This window comes from Solanum lycopersicum, chromosome 9 (genome assembly GCF_036512215.1).
Source record: "Solanum lycopersicum chromosome 9, SLM_r2.1".
Classification (NCBI taxonomy): domain Eukaryota; kingdom Viridiplantae; phylum Streptophyta; class Magnoliopsida; order Solanales; family Solanaceae; genus Solanum; species Solanum lycopersicum.
Window position 1 is genome coordinate 23938931 of NC_090808.1, and position 22660 is coordinate 23961590.

General features: G+C 33.5%; 1 pseudogene; it reads right to left on the reverse strand.

Annotated features, from left to right (window-relative positions):
• Positions 1-7457: 7457 nt before the first annotated feature.
• Positions 7458-11501, reverse strand: LOC112942142 (histone H4 variant TH091-like; annotated as a pseudogene).
• Positions 11502-22660: the final 11159 nt, after the last annotated feature.

Here is a 22660-nt window from a genome sequence, read left to right on the forward strand (position 1 = left end):
TAATGGTTTAGGGTTAGGTTAGCGTTAAGGTTTTGATTAGGGTTTGGGTTAGGGTTAGGGTTTAGTTTTTTTTAAGGTGTTAGGGTTTTTGGTTTAGTATTTGCGGTTTAAAATCTATGGTTTAGTATTTAATGTCTTGGTTTCATATTTTGGGCTTAGTATTTTTGGTTTATGGTATAGGGTTAGGGTTAGGGTTAAGTTTAGGGTTACCGATTTTAGGTTTAATATCAATGGTTTAATGTTTAATGTTTGTGTTTTGGTATTTTTTCTTTGGGTTTAAAGTTAATTATAGTGTTAAGTTTATGGTTAGGGTTAATGATAGGGTTAAGTTGTTTTTAGGATATAGGTTTGGGGTTAAGGATTAAAGTTGAAATTTCTATGATTTAGTGTTTAATTTTAGGATTTTTGTATTTTTGCGCTTTAGATTTAGGGTTTAGGGTTAGGGGTAAAGATAGGGTTAGGTTTAGGGTTTAGATTTTTTAATGATTTCATTTTTGGGGTATAGGATTTTCAATTTAAAATCTATGGTTTAGTGTGTCATGTTTGGGTTTTGGTATTTTTGGCTTAGGGTTTCGAGTAAATGGTTTAGGGTTAGTGTTAGAGATAGTTTTACGGTTAGGGTTAGGGTTAGGGTTTAGAATTTTTTAGGTTTTAGGGTTTGTGTTTTAGGGTTAGTGGCTTAAAATCCAAAGTTTAAGGTTTAGTTTAATTTTATTGGAAGGTTTTTTTGGACATAGGGTTTAAGGTTTAGGATTAGGGTTAAGATTAGGCTTAGGGTGTATGTTTGTTTTTAGGTTTTATTGTCAAGGTTTAGCATTTGAAGTTTAAAATTTATGGTTTAGTATAAAATGTTTCGGTTTTGATATTTTGGGCTTACAGTTTAGGATTTATTGTTTAGGATTAGGTTTAGGGTAAGAGTTAGGGTTAGCGTTAGGAATTTTAGATAATTTTGGGTTTTTTTGCTTTAAGGTTTAGGATATGAAGTTTATTATCAATTTTTTAGTGTTTTGGGCTTTTTGTCTCTTAGGCTTTGGGTGAAGGGTTTATCGTAGAATTAGCTTTAGGGTTTAGTTTTTTTTGGGTTTGGGGTAAGGATTTGAGTTCAAATATCTATTTTTTGTGTTTAATGTTAGGGTTTTAATATTTTAGTCTTTGGGCTTAGGGTTTAGTGCTTAAGGTTAGAGTTAAGGTTAGTTTTGGGGCAAGGGTTAGTGTTAGGGATAGGGTAAGGGTTAGGGTTTAAGTTTTTTTAATGTTTTAGTGTTTAGGGTTTAGGATTTTTTGTTTAAAATCTATAGTTTAGTGTTTAGTGTTAGAGTTTTTCTATTTTTGGCTTGAAGGCTAGGGTTAATTTTTTAGGGTTAGTTAGGATTTGGGTTAACGATCGTCTTGTGTTAGGGTTTGTTTTTTTAGGTTTTAGGGTTTGTGATATAGGATTTGAGGTTTAAATTATATGGTTTAGTGTTTAATATTTGGGTTTTCATATTTGGGACTTTGGTTTTTTTTACATAGGGTTTAGGTTCAATTTTTAGGTCTATGGATAGGGTTATGATTGGAGTTTTAGTGTAGGTCTTGTTTTAGGTATTTTTTATTCACGATATAGCATTTGAGTTTTAAAATCTATGGTTTAGTATTTAATGTTTGGGTTTTGGTATTTTGTGCTTAGGGTTAAGGTAAGAGTTAGTGTTCGGGTTAGGTTTTTTGTAGATATCTATTGTTTAGTTTTTAATGTTTGGGTATTATATTTTAGACTTAGGGGTTTTTTGGAATTTAGGGTTTAGGTTTAAGAGTTTAGGGTTAGGGTTATGGTAAATGTTAGGGTTAGGATTAGTGTTTATGTTGGTTTTAGGTTTCAAGGTTTGGGGTTAAAATTATGAGTTATAATATCTATGGTTTAGTTTTTAATATTAGTTGTTTTAGTATTTTGGGATTTAGGTTAAGTGTTTAGGGTTTAAGGTTAGAGTAAGGACATTATTACGGTTAGGGTTCGCGGTTTTGATATGGATAGGTTAGGATGTAGGGGTTTTTAGGTATTTTATTTGTGGGTTTCGAATTTTTTTAAAGAAACCTACGGTTTAGTGTTGAATGTTTGGATTTTTGTATTTTGGGCTTTCGATTTTATAGTTAATGATTTAGGGTTTGATTATGGTTAAGGTTTGGGTTAGGGTTAGGGTTTAATTTTTTTTAGGTTTTAGGGTCAGTGGTTTAGTATATGAGGTTAAAAATCTATGGTGTAGTGTTTAATGTATTTTTTTTGTATTTTGGGCTTATTTTTTGTATTGTATAGGGTTAGGGTAAGGGTTAAGTTTAGGGTTTAGGATTTGAGGTTTAATATCAATTTTCTAATGTTTAATTTTTAGGTTTTTGTATTTTGGCTTTGTTTTTAATGTTTATGGTAGGGTTAAATTTAGGGTTAGAGTTAATGATAGGATTTGGTTCGGGTTTAGTTATTTTTAGGATATAGGGTTTTGGGTTAAGGATTTATGTTGAAATATCTATGATTTAGTTATTAATGTTAGGATTTTTGTATTTTTAAGCTTTTAGTTTATGGTTTATGGTTAGGGTTAACTATAGGATTTGGGTTAGGGTTTAGGTTTTTTAGTAGGTTTTCATTTTTGGGGTTTATAATTTTTGGTTTAAATCTATGGTATTGTGTTTCATGTTTGGGTTTTGGTATTTTGGGCTTATGATTTCATGTTAATAATTTAGGGTTAGGCTTAGAGATAGTTTTAGGGTTAGGGTTAGGGTTATCGTTTAGGTTTTTTTTAGGTTTTAGTGAGGTTTAAAATCTAAGGATTAGGGTTTAGTTTTTATATTTTTTGGACGGTTTTTTGGACTTAGGTTTTAGGGTTTAAGGTTTTGGGTTAGGGTTAGTGTTTAGGGTTTGGGTTAGGATTAGAAATAGTTTTAGGGTAAGGTTTAGTGTTTAGGTTTTTCTAGGTTTTTCTAGGTTTTAGAGGTTTAAAATCTAAGGATTAAGGTTTAGGTTTTAGTGTTTGTGGTTTAGTATATGAGGTTTAAAATCTATCGTTTAGTGTTTAATGTCTTGGTTTTCGTATTTTGAACTTTGATTTTTGTTTGGGATATATTGTTTAGGGTTAGGGTTAGGGTTAAGATTACGGTTATGTTGTAGTTATTTTTTTATGTTTTACGGTTCAGGGTTTATGTCACGACCCAAAATGAGCCGTGAGTGGCACCCACACTTATCCTACTATGTGAGCGAACCAACCCATCTAAACCCCAACATTTACAACATAATAAACAGAAAATAATGAGGAAGACTTAAAACTCATTAACGAAATCAATTAATAACTTCTAAAATTCAATATTTATCATTCCCCAAAATCTCGAAGTCATCATCACAGGAACAATCTATCCTCAAATTACTAAATATAAGAATGTCTAGGAAGCTAAAACAAATACAAGAGATAGTCCATGTCCGAACTTCAAGGACATCAAGACATGAATGAGAGAGAATCCAGTCCGAGCTAGGAACAATAGCTCACCCTAAAATCTGACGTGGTGAAGACTGGCTAGAGTTGCGGTTGAGCTGAAGACGACAGTACGTTTGCTGTACTCCACAAATAAACAAGAGAAAACATACAAGTAGGGGTCAGTACAAGAACAAGTACTGAGTAGATATCATCGGCCAACTAAAAATAGAAAGCAATATATATAAGATAATAATATATATCAACTATAACACTTAAAAGGTGACAAAAACAAGTACCATAACCATTGGAAACAATACCAAGCAAACCTATGAGAACTCAAGCCTCCACACCATACTCATTTGGGAAAAGTTCTTTAAGTTTGAGTATATTAAGATAATTTAAGATTCATTCTCTTTATTCCTCTTGTGTTGAAACATGACACTACGATCCCCTAATACTACGTGTCGGTTCGTGACACCCGATCCTCTAAAACTATGTGTCGGTTCGTGACACCCGATCCCCTAATACTATGTGTCGGTTCGTGACACCCGATCCCCTAATACTGTGTGTCGGTTCGTGACACCCGATCCCCTAATACTATGTGTCGGTTCGTGACACCCGATCCCCTAAAACTATGTGTCGTTTCGTGAAACCCGATCCACAAATACTATGTGTCGGTTCGTGACACCCGATCCCCTAATACTATGTGTCGGTTCGTGACACCCGATCCCCTAATACTATGTATCGGTCCGTGACACCCGATCCATTAACCTCATTCTTTTAGTTCATCAATCCTTCTTTTATACCAAGGCATCATCATTAACAAAGAGGTTTTAAGGTTTAAGATTCAACATCCTCATCATGCTAATTCATCACAATATATAATCATATCATGCAAGTATACAATTAAGCATATAGAAGACTTTACAATATTACCCAATACATATCATTCGCTATTAAGAGTTTACTAATACTGTCCTTTTAATTTTTTCCTTATTCAAACTCTTTTTCTTTTACCCTAATTACCATATAATTAAGTATAAAAGATGGTAAAGGTAACGCATTAATTAATTAAAGGTTATCTCCTTTAACCCCCAGGTAATTGAATTATTAACATTGACCCACTAATCTTCTAATTATAAGCACGAATAGTTCAAAACGCCCCTTAAAACTTTTAACAGAAATCCGACCCTGTCAGGGTTACGCAGTCTGTGACGGGCCGTCGTGCCTGCGACGGTCCGTCCTGCTAAGTCATCACAGAGTTCAGAGACTCAATTTCTCTAAAGGGTCAATGACGGTCCGTCGTGCCCACGATAGTCCGTCCTGCCATGTCGTCGCGAAGTTCAGAGACTTGTTCTCAGTACCCAAATTTTTTTGATTCTAAGTGTTTTGGAACGACACACCCTCGACGGTCCATCGTGCCCATGACGGTCCGTTGTGGGATCCGTCGACCCAGACAATTATTACCAGAAATAAATTTTCTGCTCAAAATGACTAACAGGTCGTTACAATAGATACCAATTTACACATCGTTCGTCCTCGAACGATCACAAGAAGAAAAACAAGGGCGAAAAGGAGTACCTGAATCTGTAAGCAGGTGTGGGTATTTTTCTTGCATATCAGCCTCCTTCTCCCAAGTGGAATCTTCAACTTGCCGATTCTTCCATTGAACTTTGACAGATGCAATCTCCCTTAACCTCAACTTGTGGACTTCCCTATCTAAGATAGCAACAGGCTACTCCTCATAAGACAAATTCTCATCAAGAAGAACTGAATCCCAATGAATGATGTAGTTTCCATCCCCATGGTATCTTTTCAACATAGACACATGAAATACCGAGTGCACTCCTGACAGTCCTGGGGGTAAGGCTAATTTATAAGCTATCTCTCCCAGACGCTTCAGAACTTCAAATGGACCAATTTACCTCGGACTAAGCTTACCTCACTTAGCGAACCGCATCACCCCTTTCATGGGTGAAACCTTCAGTAAAACTTGTTCACCCTCCATAAACTCCAAGTCTCTAACCTTTCGATCTGCATACTCTTTCTGCCTATTTTGAACCGCTAAAAGCTTTTCTTGGATACATTTCACTTTATCTAACGGTTCCCTCAGAAGGTCAGTACCCCAAGGTCTAACCTCAAATGCATCAAACTACCTTATGGGAGACCTACATCTTCTCCCAGACAATTATTACCAGAAATAAACTCTTCTGCTCAAAACGACTAACAGGTCATTACAGTTTAGCATTTGAGGTTTAAAATCTAAAGTTTAATATTTAATATTTGGGTTTTTGTATTGTAGGATTAGTCTTTATGGTTTATGCTTTTGGGTTAGGTTTAGGGTTAAGGTTAGGGTTAGGGTTTTGTTTTTTTTTAGTTTTTTTGGTTTAGGGATTAGGATTTGAGGTTTAATATCAATGATTAATGTTTAATGTTTGGATTTTGGTATTTTGTGCTTTGGGTTTAAGGTTGATGGTAGGATTAACTTTAGGGTTATGGTTAATCTTAGGTTTAGGATTGGGTTTAAGATGTATTTTGGGACTTAGGGTTTAGGGTTAAGGATTTAAGTTTGAATATTTATGATTTATTTTTTAATGCTAGGGGTTTTCTATTTTGGGCTTTTGCTTTAAGGTTAGGGTTATGGTTTAGGATTTTTTAGCTTCTAGGATTTGAGGTTTAGGATTTTTTGTTTAAAATATATGGCTTAGTGTTTCATGTTTGGGTTATGGTAGTTCTGGCTTGGGGTTTCATGCAAATGATTAAGGGTTAGGGTTAGAGATAGGGTTAGGGTTAAATTTCGATAGGGTTAAGGTTTGTGTTTTGCTTTTTTTATGTTTTAAGGTTTGTTGTTTAGTGTTAGAGTTGTAAAATTTATGGTTAGGGTTTAGATTTATTTTGTTGGACGTTTTTTTGAACTTATGGTTTAGGGTTTAAGGTTTTGGGTTAGGGTTAGGGTTTTTATTAGGGTTAACGTGTAGGTTTTTTTTAGATTTTATCGTTCACGATTAAGGATTTGAGGCTAAAAATCTATGGTTTAGTATTTCATGTTTGGGTTTTTATATTTTGGGCATAGTGCTTATGATTTATGGTATAGGGTAATGATTTGGATTAGGGTTAAGACTTTTTTTTTCGGTTTTTGGGTTTAGTGTTTGACTTAAGGATTAATTTGGGGCTAGGGTTCGTGTGAACGATAGAGTAAGGGTTAGGATTTAGGATTTTTTTAGGTTTAAGGTTTTAGGTTTTAGGATTTTTTGTTTAAAATCTATGGTTTAGTGTTTAGTGTTTGGTTTTTGCTATTTTGGCCTTGGAGTTTAGATTTAATGTTTTAGGGTTAGGGTTAGGGTTCGTCTTAGGGTTAGGGCTTTGTTTTTTTGATTTTAGTATTTGTGGTTTAGGATTTGAGGTTCAAAATATATTGTTTAGGTTTTAAATTTAGGGTTTTCATATTTGGGTCTTCACATTTTTGTTGGACTTAGGGTTTAGGGTATAGGGTATATGGTTTAGGACTATCGATAGGGTTAGGATTAGTGTTAGAGTGTATGTCTTTTTTTAGTTTTTTTTATTAAGGGTATAGCATTTGAGGTTTAAAATCTATGGTTGAGTATTTAATGTTTGGGTTTTTGTATTTTTCCCTTAGGTTATAGTTAGGGTTAGGTTTTTTTAGTTATGTATGGTTTAATGTTTAATGTTTGGGTATTATATTTTAGACTAAGGGGGTTTTTTAGAATTAGGGTTTACGGTTTAGGGTACTGGTGAGCGTTGTGATTAGGGTTAGGGTTACGATTAATGTTAGGGTTAGGATTGATGTTTATGTTGTTTTTTAGGTTTTAGGGCTTGGGGTTAAGGATTTTAGTTATAATATATGTGGTTTAGTATTTAATGTTAGTTGTTTTAGTATTTTGGGTTTTAGGTTTAGGGTTTAGGGTTTAGGGTTAGGGTTAAGGAGAGGACTAGAGTTAGGTTCGTGTTAAGGATAGGGTTAGGGTTAGGGTTTAGTTTTTTTTCTTTTTTTTGTAGAAACAGAGCTTTTTTCATTGAGTATGCAATGAGAAATTACAATATCTAGAGCTTACGAACAGCTACAGAGATACCAAAACATAGAAATTGTAGAAACTTACACTAGTTCTATATCTAATTCACCTAACAACTAACCAAACTCGTAAAGAGTCCTTCCCTGTCTCTTGAGGGCATAAACAACATCCATTGTAGTAACAATCTTCCTCGTTGCGTGCTCATTGTAGGTTAAAAAATCATGCATCACTTTATCCAAAAATATATTCAACACTCCATGGTTCTCCTAATATATTAGACCAGAGATAAGCTTCACACCACCACTACAAGCAAGCCTGCGAACAGCTGGCTTAGTAATACCCTGAATGTTGTCGCTTCAAACCTTTTTGTTCCTTTTGGCTCCTCCCTTTCCCAATCCCTTGCCTCCTTTTCAACAATCAAACATTTTCAAAATGAAATTTGAATAAGATAATGTTTCTAGGGTTTTGAAATTGGGTGAGTTTAGCTTTTTAGATTTGGGGTTTAGGATTTTTATATTTGGGGCTTTAAATTTTAGAGTAAATGGTTTAGGGTTGGGTTAAAGTTAAGATTTGGGTTTATTTTTTTTAGGTATTAGGGTTTGTGGTTTAGAATATGAGGTCTAAAATCTATGGTTTAGTATTTAATGTTATAGTTTTCGTATTTTGAACCTAGATTTTTGTTTATGGTATATTGTTTAGGGTTAGGGTTAGGGTTAAGATTACTGTTAAGGTGTAGATTTTTTTTTTCAGTTTTATGATTAAGTGTATAGCATTTGATGTTTAAAACCTACAGTTTAATATTTAATATTTGGGTTTTGGTATTGTGGGATTAGTTTTTATGGTTTATGGTTTTGGGTTAGGTTTAGGGTTAAGGTTAGTGTTAGAGTTTTGGTTTTTTTTAGGTTTTTTGATTTAGGGATTCGAATTTCAGGTTTAATATCAATGATTAATGTATAATGTTTGGATTTTGGTATTTTGTGCTTTGGGGTTAAGGTTGATGTTAGGATTATGTTTATGGTTATGGTTAATGTTAGGTTTTGGGTTTGGGTGTTAAGGATTTAAGTTTAAATATTTATGCTTTTTTTAAATGTTAGGGTTTTTCTATTTTGGGATTTTTGTTTAGGGTTAGTGTTAGGGTTTAGGGTTTTTTTAGGTTCTAGGTTTCGGGGTATAGGATTTTTTGTTTAAAATCTATGGCTTAGTGTTTCATGTTTGGGTTTTGGTATTTCGGGCTTGGGGTTTCATGCAAATGATTTGGGGTTAGGGTTAGAGAAAGGGTTAGGGTTAGATTTTGTTAGGGTTAGGGTTTGTGTTTAGTTTTTTTTTAGGTTTTTGAGGTTTATTGTTTATTGTTTGAGTTGTAAAATCTATAGTAAGGGTTTAGGTTTATTTTTTTGGACGTTTTTATTTACTTAAGGTTTAGGGTTTAAGGTTTTAGGTTAGGGTTAGGTTTTTCATTAGGGTTAGGGTGTAGGTTTTTTTTTAGGTTTTACGGTTCATGATTTAGGATTTGAGGCTAAAAATCTATGGTTTGGTATTTCATGTTTGGGTTTTTGTATTTTGGGCATAGTGCTTCGGGTTTATGGTTTAGGGTAATGGTTTGGATTAGGGTTAGGACTTTGGTTTTTTTTTTTGAGGTTATTGGTTTTAGGGTTTAGGATTTGAGGTTGAATATCAATTGTTTCGTTTTTAATGTTTTGGTTGTGGTATTTTGGGCTTGGGGTTTAGGGTTTATGGTAGTGTTAAGGTTATGGATTAGGTTTTTTTTTAGATTTTAGGGTTGTGGTTCAGGGATTTGAGTTTTAATATAAATTTTTTAGTGTTTAATTTAATGGTTTTGGTATTTTGGGATTTTGTGTTTCGAGTTTAGTTTTTCGGGTTAATGGTTTAGGGTTAGAGTTGGCTTAGGGTTATGGTTTAGGTTTTTTTTAGGTTTTAGGGTTTGTGGGTTAAAATCTATGGTTTTGTGTTTAGCGTTTTGGTTTTTGTATTTATACTTAGGGTTTTCTTTTGCCTTTTTTTGTGACTGAGGGTTTAGAATTTATGGCATAAGTTTAGGGTTAGGGATTGTATTGGGGATAGGGTGTAGGTTTTTTAGGTTTTATGGTTTAGGGTTTAGAATTTAACGTTTAAAATCTATGGTTTAGTATTTAATGTGTGGATTTTTGTATTTTGGGCTTAGGGTTTTAGTTTATGCTTTAAGGTCAGGGTTAAGGTTAAGGTTAGGGTTAGGGTTAGGGTTATGATTTGGTTTTTTTTTTTACGATTGTAGGTTTAGTATTTATAACTTAAGGTTTAATATCAATTGTTTTGGTTTTAATATTTGAGTTTTTGTATTTTGTGCTTGGGGTTTAGGGTTAATGTTAGGGTTAGTTTTAGGTTAATGTAAGGGTTTTGTTTTTTTTAGGTTTTAGTGTTTGAGGTAAGAATTTGAGGTTTAATATCTACGGTTTAGTTCTTAATGTTATGATTTTGTTTAGGGTTTAAGGTTTAGGGTTTAATTATAGGGTTAAGGGTAGGGTTAGGGGTTTTTCGGTTTTAGGTTTTATGGTTTAGGATTTTTAATTTAAAATCTATGGTTTAGTGTTTTATGTTTTAGTTTTGGCATGTTGGGCTTTGGTTTAGGGTTAGGGTAAGTGTTAAGATTAGGGTTAGGGTTTAAGTTTAAGTTAGGGTTAGGGTTAGGGTTTAGGTTTTTTTACGTTTTAGGGTTTCTTGTTTAGGATTTGAGGTTTAAAATCTGTGGTTTGGTGTTTAATATTTGGGTTTCATATGTTGGATTTAGTTTTTTTAGACTTAGGCTTTAGAGTTTAGGATTTAGAGTTATGGTTAGGTGTAGGATTAGGTCTAGGATGTAGGTTTTTTTTTTATGTTTTCTGTTTCACGGTTTAGCATTTGAGGTTTAAAATCTATAATTTTGTATTTAGTGTTAGGTTTTTGGCATTTTAAGATTGTTGTTTGTTGAATTACCCTTGAAGGGGTAAGGACTGAGCAACACCCCCAGGCATTATCATTAATAACAAAAGGAAAATACAAGGAGGGGGGAATTAACCTAACCTCCAATCCTACGATGGTTTAGATTCAACTCCTCCCCTTACAATAGAAGATGAAACAAAAATCTAAGAACCTAAGGACAGGACTCCTATCATTACATAGTATCTACGAAGCATAAATAAGACAGACTCTACCTTTATATAATCCAAAGGAAGGAAGACTAATACTAACCTATTCAAAGTATCTATAATTTTGAACTATAGCTAAGTTGAAAAGATGAACTAATCTCAAGGAGTCTCAAAAATCTTCTCTGTCTTCTTCGTTCAAAAATTAGGCATTCCAATAAGTCAAGTAGATAATAGGCCTTTTCTTCTTTAGGTAGTTGATGGCTGTTGAAGTATACCTGAGGAGTGGCAGTGTTGTGACTATGTTTTGACAATGCATATGCTACACAATTTTCTTCTCTAAATACATGAATACATTTCGAATTATCGGCTTGTGTGATAAGATGTTGTAAACTTCCAAGTTGAGTGATGATACTCCATTGTGGGGCTACTTTTGGTAAGATCCAATGAACCACTAATTGAGAATCAAGTTCAAGAAGAATATTCCTATAGCCAAGCTCAAATGTCCAAGTCAAACCAAATATGGCAGCTTAATTTTAAGATTTGTTTTTTGTACCCTCTCAAAGGGGTGTTATGAAGACCATTACCATCTTACCTTCTTTGTCCCTCAGAATACCTCCAGCCCCAAGTTTGCCGTGGTTGGTGAATGCACTTCCATTAGTATTTATCATAATCCATTCATCTTGTGGTTTAATACATGTTACCATGTTCACTGTGGTATCGTGAACATGGTAAATGCACTGTTTAGCATTTTAAAGATGTTTTTGTAGACAACATACTTCACCCTGCTGATGTTGGTTGTTTTACCTCCATACATGCAGGCACACCTGTTCTTCCACAAGTTCCCGCATATGAAAATTTGAGCAAGCTGTAGCAGGAGTTTGTGGGCTATATTTTTGGACTTGACTAACAACCATTGCTTGTAGCAGCTGCCGGAGTCAAGAGTTGTCCAGCTATAGACCTGCACTGCATGTAAAATAATTCCAAACCTTGGATGCAAATTGTCTTGAATTGAATGTGTGTTCTATGATGTCCATACATGATCTATTAAGACCACAAAAACAATGTGATGGATCAATGACAATGTTAGTCAATCTTTCATTAGTAGGGAGTTTACCAATTAGTGTTCTCCATAAAAGAAAAAAAGATTTAAAGGAAATGTTTTTGTGCCATATCATTGAATTGAAGTGATTCTTAGCTCTTTTGTTCATGATTTCCTCCCATGTTAAAGAACAACTAAATCTACCGTGGTTGTTGAGATTCCAAACAGCTTTGTCAGGCAGATGATGCTGTGCAGAATCTCTACAGCCAAAATATTGAAGAATTGACTGGCAGGGGCTTGGTCTATTAGTTTACTCAAACTCTTGTTCCCATCTGCCACAATTCATCCACTGTTGAGTTTATTCTTCAAACCGTCCCCCTAAACATCACTACAACACACTTAGACATAGTTGTTCAACTTCGACTAGTTTCCAAACGTCTTGGACGTTCTTAGACGACTTCCAAACTATATATACTGCCTAGGAATACTATTATTAACAATTTCATGACTTTAAAACATCATGAAACAAGTGTTAGTCTCTAGTTAAATATATCTCATTTTGAGGGTGTAACAATAATACCCCACTTAGAAAACATTTGTCGTCGAATGACACTTGATACACTTTAGACACTATAAAGTTATAAGACACTCAATACTAGAAGCACATAACCATACCAAAAAATACACAATATACGCATGTAGGAGAGACATCAATTTCACATACTTTAAAAAGACTGAAAACACTACCTAAAGGTAGGAACTACATCAACAACTCATCATACAATAAGACTCACCTTTTTTCATTTCATATAAAACGAGCTTCCTATTCCGCATATTATCATTCTCATATACATCATCAATACACATTATAACCATTTTGCATTAAAGAAAAAATTTAGGCAAATTTTCAACATATTTACAGTGAACACAATTTTTTTTTTACAGTGAATCATGTCCAATTATTCCTTGATGCATTCTTAAGCAATTTATGATAAAATCATGTAAAGATTCTAGAATAATCAATATAATATTAATTTAAAACATAATCATTTCTTCATGAACTGCACAATGTAAGGAATTAATGAAATTTGATTTCAACTAGACTCCGAAACACAATGCAACATGCAACATGCTACTAAGACATTCTAAATTTTAAGCTTGAATTTAATAGAAGACATGAGACAACTAATCACCATTCTACTATTCACTATACTCCCTCACATAGAAGGAGCTCATATAACTAAAGAGAAAAATATAAATTACCGGCAACATCATCATAATCCCGTTTTGTTCTTTTGGCTCGTATCATTGAAACAATTCCTATTTGGAGAACAACCATCTAGAAAATTAGGAGGAACTTTCATGGACTCTCTTCTTCTAGCCGAAATAGTAAGACAATTATTTACCATGTCATCATCTTTCCGACAACCAAAGCACCCACTAGTACCGGCGAGACACTTCACAAAGTATTTTTTCCCATAAGTAGCACAAGTATGCTTAGTCAAATGGGAACCAACACCTCTCTCATAGTTAGCCTTACAATCACTAAAGCCCTCTTCTTAAACTTCTGTTTTAGTTTCTCATTGGTTATTCCCCACATAGCATATCTACTTCTCCTCCCATGTTTAGACTCTTCAATGGATTGACCATACACCTTAAGAATAGATACAAACATTTCACCAGGGATCTTTGATGTACCACACTCTTCCTTCACAATTTCCGAAACATTGGTCAAGAGCCTACTCATCTCATCCCTAGGTTAGACACCAAGGATGGAGCATACTTAGTCATAGGATAAACATTAATAAATACTACTCAACACTCATGCTACCTTTCCTTAAATTCCTCAATCTTAACCTCCCTTTTCTCACGGGGAAAGTACCTTCCTTGGAATGCTTCCGTAAAATGTTCCCACTCTAAGAACCCGATTCAACCAGTCTACTATCTTTCCGTTGAGTAAACCATACTTTAAAAACATCTTTAAATTTATACGATGATAACTCCTCTTTCTCCTTTGAAACAACTCCTAGGCATGCACTATCTTATACACTTCATCAATGAAAGCTTGAGGATCTTCTCCCACCTTATAACCAAAGAAGCTAGAAGGATTCATCCTCACAAAGTCCCTTAATTTAGAGGTCATAGTACTGTTCATAGCATTAATTATAGGCCCAATGTCTTTATTCACTTGAGTTATCATAGCTCGGGCTACGGTAAGTAGAGCCTCTCTAATCTCCCCATTAGCTATAATCAAGGGAACCACCGGAACCTCATTCACTTGTTCCACATTACGAACTTTTTCATCTTTTGGGGGAATGTCAGCAGTATAAGGAACATGGACACATTTTAGAACTTGCTCAACATAGAGAGGAACACTCTCATTCTATCTTCCTTCTTCAACCCTTCAAACAGTCATCCTTCTAGTAGTGATCTTCCTAACAACAGAAGGCAAACATTCAGATGGACACTCATAACTTTTTACTCTACAACATGAAATTGGTGTATAAAAGAAAGGAAACATTATCGTACTATAACCTCTGGCCCATAGATGTGTCGCGACTCACACTGATGGCAAGACACTAATAGACATGGTTCTTTGAGACTTTAGTTCCTATAGACTACTTCATAAGCTGATGCTCTATTACCTACTTTGTCATGATATGATAGTACCCTCTAGAATTTAGGGTATTCTTGAAATGCAACACGGTGTACTCAACCTCTTGGAGGTCTTGTACAAGACCTTTCATAACGTTCAATGCATACATATATGAAAAGTAGTGTGGAATAAAACTGTTCACACAATATAATAATACGTCATAATATCTCATATATAGAAAAACATTGTCAAAGGCTATGTCTCGAAGTTGTCATCTTATAAATACGAATGTATTGGGACACGTCCAATACTTCATCATAAATTAAGATAGCTAAGTCTATTTATTACAATAAATTCAATTAGGAAAACTATACATCAAGATATCAACGAATCTAGTGAGGACATACCAACTATTTTCTTGAACGAACACTAATCAAAGCTTCCACTTCGGTACTCCTCTCAAATACCACCTACACCTTTAGAGATAGGGAAAAAGTACGGAATTATTGCAAACAATTGTACTAAGTATTTCATAATGCATAAAATCATGATAAAAAAACGTTTATGTAAAACATGCTTTATAAATTAAAATATCATAGTATAAGCATAAGAACAAAATTTAACACCTTAGAAACATATAAGATATAACATAAGCATTTTTTCAAATATTGAAGAATGTTATAGTGAACTATGTTATTTTACAATGAACTAAGTTCAACTTCATAGTGACCTATTTTAGCTTGTAACCTCACCCTAAATACTATACTAAGACTTAGTTAAGTGAGACGAAGAGAGACCGCCCATGCACCCTCTCTAACCACACCTAAATGATCCGTAAGACTACATACGATAAGATCATTCTCACTTAATTTGTTAAACTCCCTAACTAGATTTACTCTATGATTCGCCCAAGTAAGACATGAAGAGACCACTCATACACCCTCTTATAGCCTATATAAGGAATCCTCAAAGCTACTCTACATAAGTACTTTTTCATTAACATTCCTTTACTAAAGTCATTATATTAATTAATTCATTTTGAATAGAATCATCACTTATGGACATTCACATAATGGTCTTTAAGAAAACCTAGGGCACTCACACACTAAAATCATCAAAGCCTGATAGTGTAATGTCTAGAAAGCATCCCATTCCACTACCTAAATTTCATTGTACTTATCCAACACTAGCATGTATCCCACATTATTAGAATACGCACTAACTAACATATATCACACTAAATAGTTATGGAACCTAGAGTCATAAACCTACTCCGATGGACACATTTAGAAGGTATAAACGATTTGAGTTGTAAAATATATGTTTTATTGTTTAATCATTCTTTAGGTTTTGGGTTTAGGTTTTAGGGTCAGGGTAAGGGTTACAATTTCATGTTTACTGTTTTTTTGGTTTTAGGATTTGAGTTTTAATATATATGATTTAGTTCTCAATGTTTGGGTTCTGGTATTTTGAGATTTGGGCTTAGGGTTTAGGGTCTATGGTTAGGATTATTGTTATGGTCAAGTGTTTAGTATTTTTTTGGATTTAGTGTTTGGGGTTTAGGATTTGAGGTTCAATATCTGTGGTTTGGCGTTTAATGTTTGTGTTTTTGTATTTTGGTCTTTGAATTATCGGTTAAGGGTTAGGATTAGAGTTTAGTTTTTTTAGATTATAGGGTTTGGGCTTAGGATTTGTGGGTTAATATACATTGTTTACATTTTCATGATTGAGTTTTGGTATTTTGGGGTTGAGCGGTTATTGTTTAGGGTTAGGGTTAGAGTTTAGAGCTTTTTAGGTTGTAGCGTTGGGGTTCTAGAATTTGATTTGTAAAATCTACTATTTAGTGTTTATTATTTGGGTTTTTGTATTTTAGGATAGGGTTATAGGGTTAACGATATAGGCTTAGGGTTAGGGTTAAGGTTAGGGTTAAAGATAGGGTTTAGGGTTTTCTAAGGTATTAGTTATTGGGTTGAGGATTTGAGGTTTAAAATCTTTTATTTAGTGTTTAATGTTTGGGTTTAGGTATTTTGGTCTTTGGGATTATGGTTTAGGGATAGGGATAGGGTTAAAGTTAGAACTAGGGTTAGCATTAGGATTAGGGTAGGGGGTTAGAGTTTTTGTATGTTTTAGGTTTGAGGTTTAGTATTTTTTCCTTTAAAATCTATGCTTTAGGGTTTAATGTTTGGTTTTTCAAATTTTTGTCATAGCTTTTTGGGTTTTGGGTTCGGGTTTGGGTTAGGGTTCATTGTAGTAGATATCTATGGTTTAGTGTTTAATATTTATGTTTTTTTATTTTGAGCTTGGGTTTTAGGGTATACGTTTTAGGGTTAGGGTTATGTTTAGGTTAAGGTTTACGATTATTTTAGGTTTTAGGGTTTGGTTTTAGGGTTTGAGGTTTAATATCTATTGTTGAGTGTTAAATGATTTGATTTTGGTATTCTGGGTTTGGGGTTCAGGATTAAGGATTTAGGGTTAGCGTAAGGTTTAATTATTAGAGTTCTTTTTATGATCTAGGGTTTGGGGATTACTATTAAAGGTTTAATATATATGGTTTAATGTTAAACGTTTGGGTCTTGGTATTTTACAATTAGAATTTAGGGTTAAGGTTACATTTAATTTTAGGGTTAGGGTAAGGATTTATTGTTTTTTTAGGTTTTAAGGTTTGAGGTTAAGGATTTTAGTTGCAATATCGATAATTTATTGTTTAATATTGGGTTTTTTGTATTTTGCGATTGGGGTTTATGGTTTAGGATTTCTGATTAGGGTTAGGGTTATGGATCAAATTATGGTTTAAGTTTAGGTTTTTGTAAGGTTTATGGTTTTGTGGATTAGGATTTCCGATGTAAAATCTATAGCTTAGTGTTTAATGTTTGGGTTATTACATTTTGGTCTAGGTGTTTTAGGTTTATGATTTAGTGTTTGGGTGAGGATTAAGGTTTAGGTTAGCAATAATGTTAGGGTTAGGTTTAGGTTCTTTTTAGGTTTTAGTGTTTGGGTTTTAGGACATTAGGTCAGGTATCTACTGTTTAGTTTTTAATGTTTAGGTATTGGTATTTTGGGCTTGTGGTTTAGGGTTTGGGGTTTATTGGTTTAATGGTGGGGATTCGGGTTAGGGATAGGGATGGTTTAGTTTATATTTAGGTTTTAGGGCTTTGCGTTAAGGATTTGAGGTTTAATATCTATGGTTTAATGTTTAATCTTTGAGATATTGTATTTTTGGCTTGGGGTTTTATTTAAGGTTTATTATTAGGGTTTATGTATTTTTTAGGTTTGGGGTTTAGAATTTAGGGTTTAATATCTATTGTTAATTGTATAATATTTGGGTTTTGGTATTTTACACTTGGGGTTTAGCAATAAAGTTAGAGTGAATGTTGGGGTTAGCGTTAGGTTTAGGATCTTTTTAGGTTTTAGGGTTTGGGGCTAAGGATTTGAGTTGTATTATTTGTGGTTTAGATTTAAATGTTAGGGTTTCTGTATTTTGGGATTTGTGTTTAGGGTTTAGAGTTTAGGGTTAGGGCTTGGGTTGAGGTTAGGGTTTAGTTTTTTTGTAAGGTTTTATGTTTTGAAGTTTTGGATTTGAGGTTTAAAATCAATTTTTTAGTGTTTAATGTTTGACTTTAGGTATTTTTGACTTGTGGTTTTGTGTTTATGGTTTAGGTTTGAGTTAAGGTTAAGATATGGGTTACAGTTAGGGTTAGGATTAGGGTTAGAGTTAGGGTTCTGGGTTTGAGGTCTATTATCTACTTCTTCATGTTTAATGTTTGGGTTTTGGTAATTTTGTGTTGGGGTTTGGGTTTTTTGTAATTTTGTATTAGGGTTTAGGTTTAGTGTTTAGGGTTAAGGTTAGGGTTAGTATTAGGTTTGGGGTTTATTATTTCTTAAGGTTTTAATGTTTGGGGTTTAAGATTTGGGGTTTAATATATATGGTTTAGTATTTAATGTTTGGGATTTAGTACTTTCAGCTTGGGGTTTCGGATTAGGTTTAGGGTTAATGTTAAGGTTAAGGTAAGGGTTAAATTTTTTTTTAGGTTTTAGGGTTTGAGGTTAAGAATTTGAGTTGTTATATCTATGGTTTAGTTTTTTATGTTAGGGGTTTGGTATTTTAGGCTTTGGGTTTAGGGATTAATTTAGGGTATAGAGTTTTTTAAGGTGTTAGGTTTTGGGATTTAGGATGTTTAGGTTAAAATCTATGGTTAAGTGTTTAATATTTTGGGTACGTATTTTGGGCTTGGGGTTTCGGGTTTATAAAATGAAAGTTAGAGTTATGGTTATGGTTTGGGTTAGGGTTTAGTATTGAGTTTTTTATTTTTTATTTTTTAGGGTTTAGGATTTAGGATTGTAGGTAATATTTATGGTTTAGTGTGTAATGTTTGGTTTTTTGTATTTTGGACTTGGGGTTTTATAACACCTCTAAAATGATTTAGGTGAAACTAGAGCCTAACACGTGTGTCAAAAGGTTATAAAGTCTTTAAATATATTATAATTATGTCTATAGTAAGTTACTAAAGTTTTGTGTACTTTGCAGCTCAAACATCCAAGAACGTCCATGAAGTTCGAAAGGTTTACCTTTAAAAATGCTTGTAGGAGTGGTCCTTAACATGTGTTCGAGTGGATTGGGTTGGAAACATCTAGGTGAAACTCCCTAAGGACCTACAAAAGATTCATTGAGGAGGACATAACTTCTAGCCAAAAGCTGTCAAAACCAGTCAAACCAACGAGGGTTAATCGACACCTAGTAGGTCAGTAGACACCCCATCGTTTGGTTCGTAGGTTGACACTTCATCTAGTGAGATTAAACCCCATTTGACAAGACTCTATCCCGTATCATGGACTTGCAGGACATTCCATTGGTGGGTCAACGAGGCATAAATTTATTGCTGTCGTTTAATACCCTGCAGTTTTCTACAGCGTCTCGGTGAAGACTATAGACATTTGGGTCATTCATCTAGCTTTCATAAAATATGTTGGACGAATTATTAAGGGTAGTTTTGGTAGTTTTGAGTGGGTTTATAAATCTTAGTAACTTAGATGAATTCGATATTTCAAAATCAAAACTCGAAACCCCCAAAGAATTCTCTAAAATACGACTAAAGATTGAAGGGAACTTGGATCTTCGAGGGTAATTTCTCCAACAAATCTTCTCAATTTTCGCACATTATCATCAATTAAGGTACGTCTTTCATCCTTAAATATATTTTCTTCAAGGAACCAATCTTCAAAGTAGTTTTTTGTAACACTTCTCAAAAGATGAACTTTTAAATTGTAATCTAGCTATGGGTTCTTGCACAACATTTTTTTAATCAATGTATTATGGTTGAATTTATGTTCAATTGATCATTTTAGAATAAAACTCCATGAACCCATGCAAATCATGAAATCCTACTTTTGACTATTTTATGGATGATTTGATCATGTGTGTACTCTATTGAATTCTTGCGTAGTTTTGTTAGCACTATTAAACTATTAAATAATCATGCGAGCATTGTAAGTAGGTTTTCCTAATTTCATAAATTAATATTGTATTATCTTTTATGCATTTTATATTGTGATTATTTCATTGAATTGGTGACTATGGCTATTCGTAAGAGCCTTTGAATATTGAGTTGGTTGAATTGGCTAGGGATTGGAGTTATGAGGTTGTATTTGTGGTATGTTAACCTAAACTTCTCCAATTTATGTAGTATAGGTATATAAATATGATGATTATTTGCATGGTCCACCTCACGTGGCAGTGTTTATGTGTTTTACTTGTGAATAATGTGGCCTCATCGGCATTACTTTATGAATTTTGAAACAATGTGGCCTCATCGGCATTATTTTATGAATGATGGATTTATAATGTTATATCTTTAATATATGAGTATTTTAAAGGTCTTGATGACTTATGTGTATATAAAAGTGAAAACATGTGTTCTTCTGTTTGATGATATCTGTCTCTAGTAGGCTACAGTGATGTCATTATGTATATTACTTGATGCTGAAGTTGGATGATTCTTGATGGATTATATGATACTTGTGATAACTTAGATTTATGATACCATTGTAATGAATAGGAAGACCTATAGTTGACATTGGTTGTTCCTAGGTTCTTCTTGAATGATATGCTATATGTGATATTGTAAAGTATGTGTGTGTATGTTGTGTTGGTAGACTTTTGTACCCTACTCGATATAGGTAAGATGTGAATATGGATTCTTGACTTAGTATGCTACAGATCCTTAGTGTTATATGTGTGATTGACATGTGACCTTGAACATAGTAAAGAAGGTCCTTTATGTGGAACCTTCAACCTAGATGCAAAGTTGTGATATCCTTGAAGTTGAAAATCGTAATGGTATCCTTGTCGTATGAATGGTAGACTGAGGGTTGTTTGTCTTTTCTTTTCACTTCTATTCATGTTTTAGAGATAGAAAGTCATATTAGCATGTTGCATGTTACAATTTAATTAGGATTCGTGTTGAAATAACATTTCACTGATTTCTTGCATTGTGAACCTTATGAATTTATAATTATGTTGTAAAATAAATTGATATGGTTTTGTGTCTCATATTGTCATGCTTTCATCATAAATTACTTAAGAGTTGAATTTTTGACAAATTTGACCATGTTTCCGTATAAACTTGGAAGTTCATCGTGAAGTTTTTGCAAAAATCACTAAATCGTTCTTTTATTGAAAATGGTTATAACGTGTATAGAATTGATGCATATGAGAAAAGTAATGTGTTGGAAAAGAGTTCCTCCTATTTGAAATGTAAAATGTGAGTCTTATTGCATAATGAGTCATAGATTGATTTGTATCTTCTTATTGTGTTTTGAGTCTATTGATTATGTGAAATTGGTGTTCCTCCTATATATAATTTTTTTATTATATGGTATGATTATGTGCTGCTCATCTTAAGTTTCTTACCTCTTCAATTCTGCCTAAAATAAGCAAGTGTCATTTGAGGATGAATTTGTCCAAGTGAGGGAGAATGTAACACCTCTAAAATGACATAGGTGAAACTAAATCCTAACAATTGTGTCATGAGGTTCTAAAGTGTTAAAATGTTTTATAATGATGTTTTGTGTAACACCCTACATTCTACGTGAACTAGTTTTTTTTGTATATGTTGCTTAAAAAATTCATTGTGGTATAGTTATGGACTCAGTTTACTATGCGACTGGTGACAATAAAATTTGTTTGAAATTGTAATACCCCATGCCTTCCAACACATATACGAATAATTGAACTTTAAAAAAAAATTCAATCTCCGAATAGTAAAAGGTGGTATTCGATATAAAAGTCAAGGTGGTCAAGTGTGTATTTAGTGCTACAGTCTTGTAAAGAATTTATGATGGGGAAATGGTGTAAAGTAATTGAGGTGCTTGTGGGACTAAACTATGCTAGTAGGTGACAAATAGGTGATGCATAAACATAGAATTAGTGGACTGCATTTTAAGTGAAAAAAGGCAATTAGGTGCACCTACTTAGAAATAGTGGACTGCATTTTATGTTAAAAGGAGCAAGTAGGTGATGCACCTACTTAGAGTTGGTGGACTGAATTTTAAGTTAAAAGGAGCAAGTAGGTGATGCACCTACTTAGTATTATTGGGCTGAATTATAAGGGAGGAACAGTAGGTTATTCACCTACTTAGAATAAGTGAACTGAATTTCAGCGAAAAGAGCAAGTAGCTGATGCAACTACTTAAAAACATGTTGCAGAAACTAAGAAAATGATGCACCTTATTGCTTAAAAGTAAAGGACCATATTATTTCCCAATTTATTAAAGGGAAAATGTCCGAAATTGCCTCTAATGCATCAAGCTTATCATATCTCCTTCATATTACTTATTGTCACGAAATTACTCCCAAGGAAAGCCATTGAACATACAAGAGTTATGTTCTACAGCTTTACCTCTAGAATATGAAGGAAACAGGTGTTATAAAAGAACAAGCTAGTAAAACATCTCCCATATTAAGGAATTTAAGTGAATAATATGATTTATCATCAAGATAAGTTATAAAGGACAACCTACACCTTAAAGAATCCAAATCCTTGTAATTGAGGGTTCTGTCTAGCAAGATAAATAATCTGAAATGAAACTGGTTAACTCATTGTGATATCCATTGTTGTGCAGCAAGGTATGTAACACTATTTGATTTCCTATTTCTTTAGCATGAATCCAACACTTTTAAGCTTTCTATGTGCTCTTGATAGTGACTGATCTATAAATTCAGTCTGTACTCCCTAGAAAATTAAAGTAAGCACTCTACTATGAGTTTGTTAATAAATGTGTATTTTTGCTCTACCAAGTGATAGCATGCAAGGTTTAAACCTGTTTCGCTTTCAAAGTATACGTGGCATGTATTTCCCTTATATAAGTCAAATAGGTTCTAGATGAAACATGGTACATATGTTTATAGGATGGAGACATGATCTACCCATATCTTGCAAACT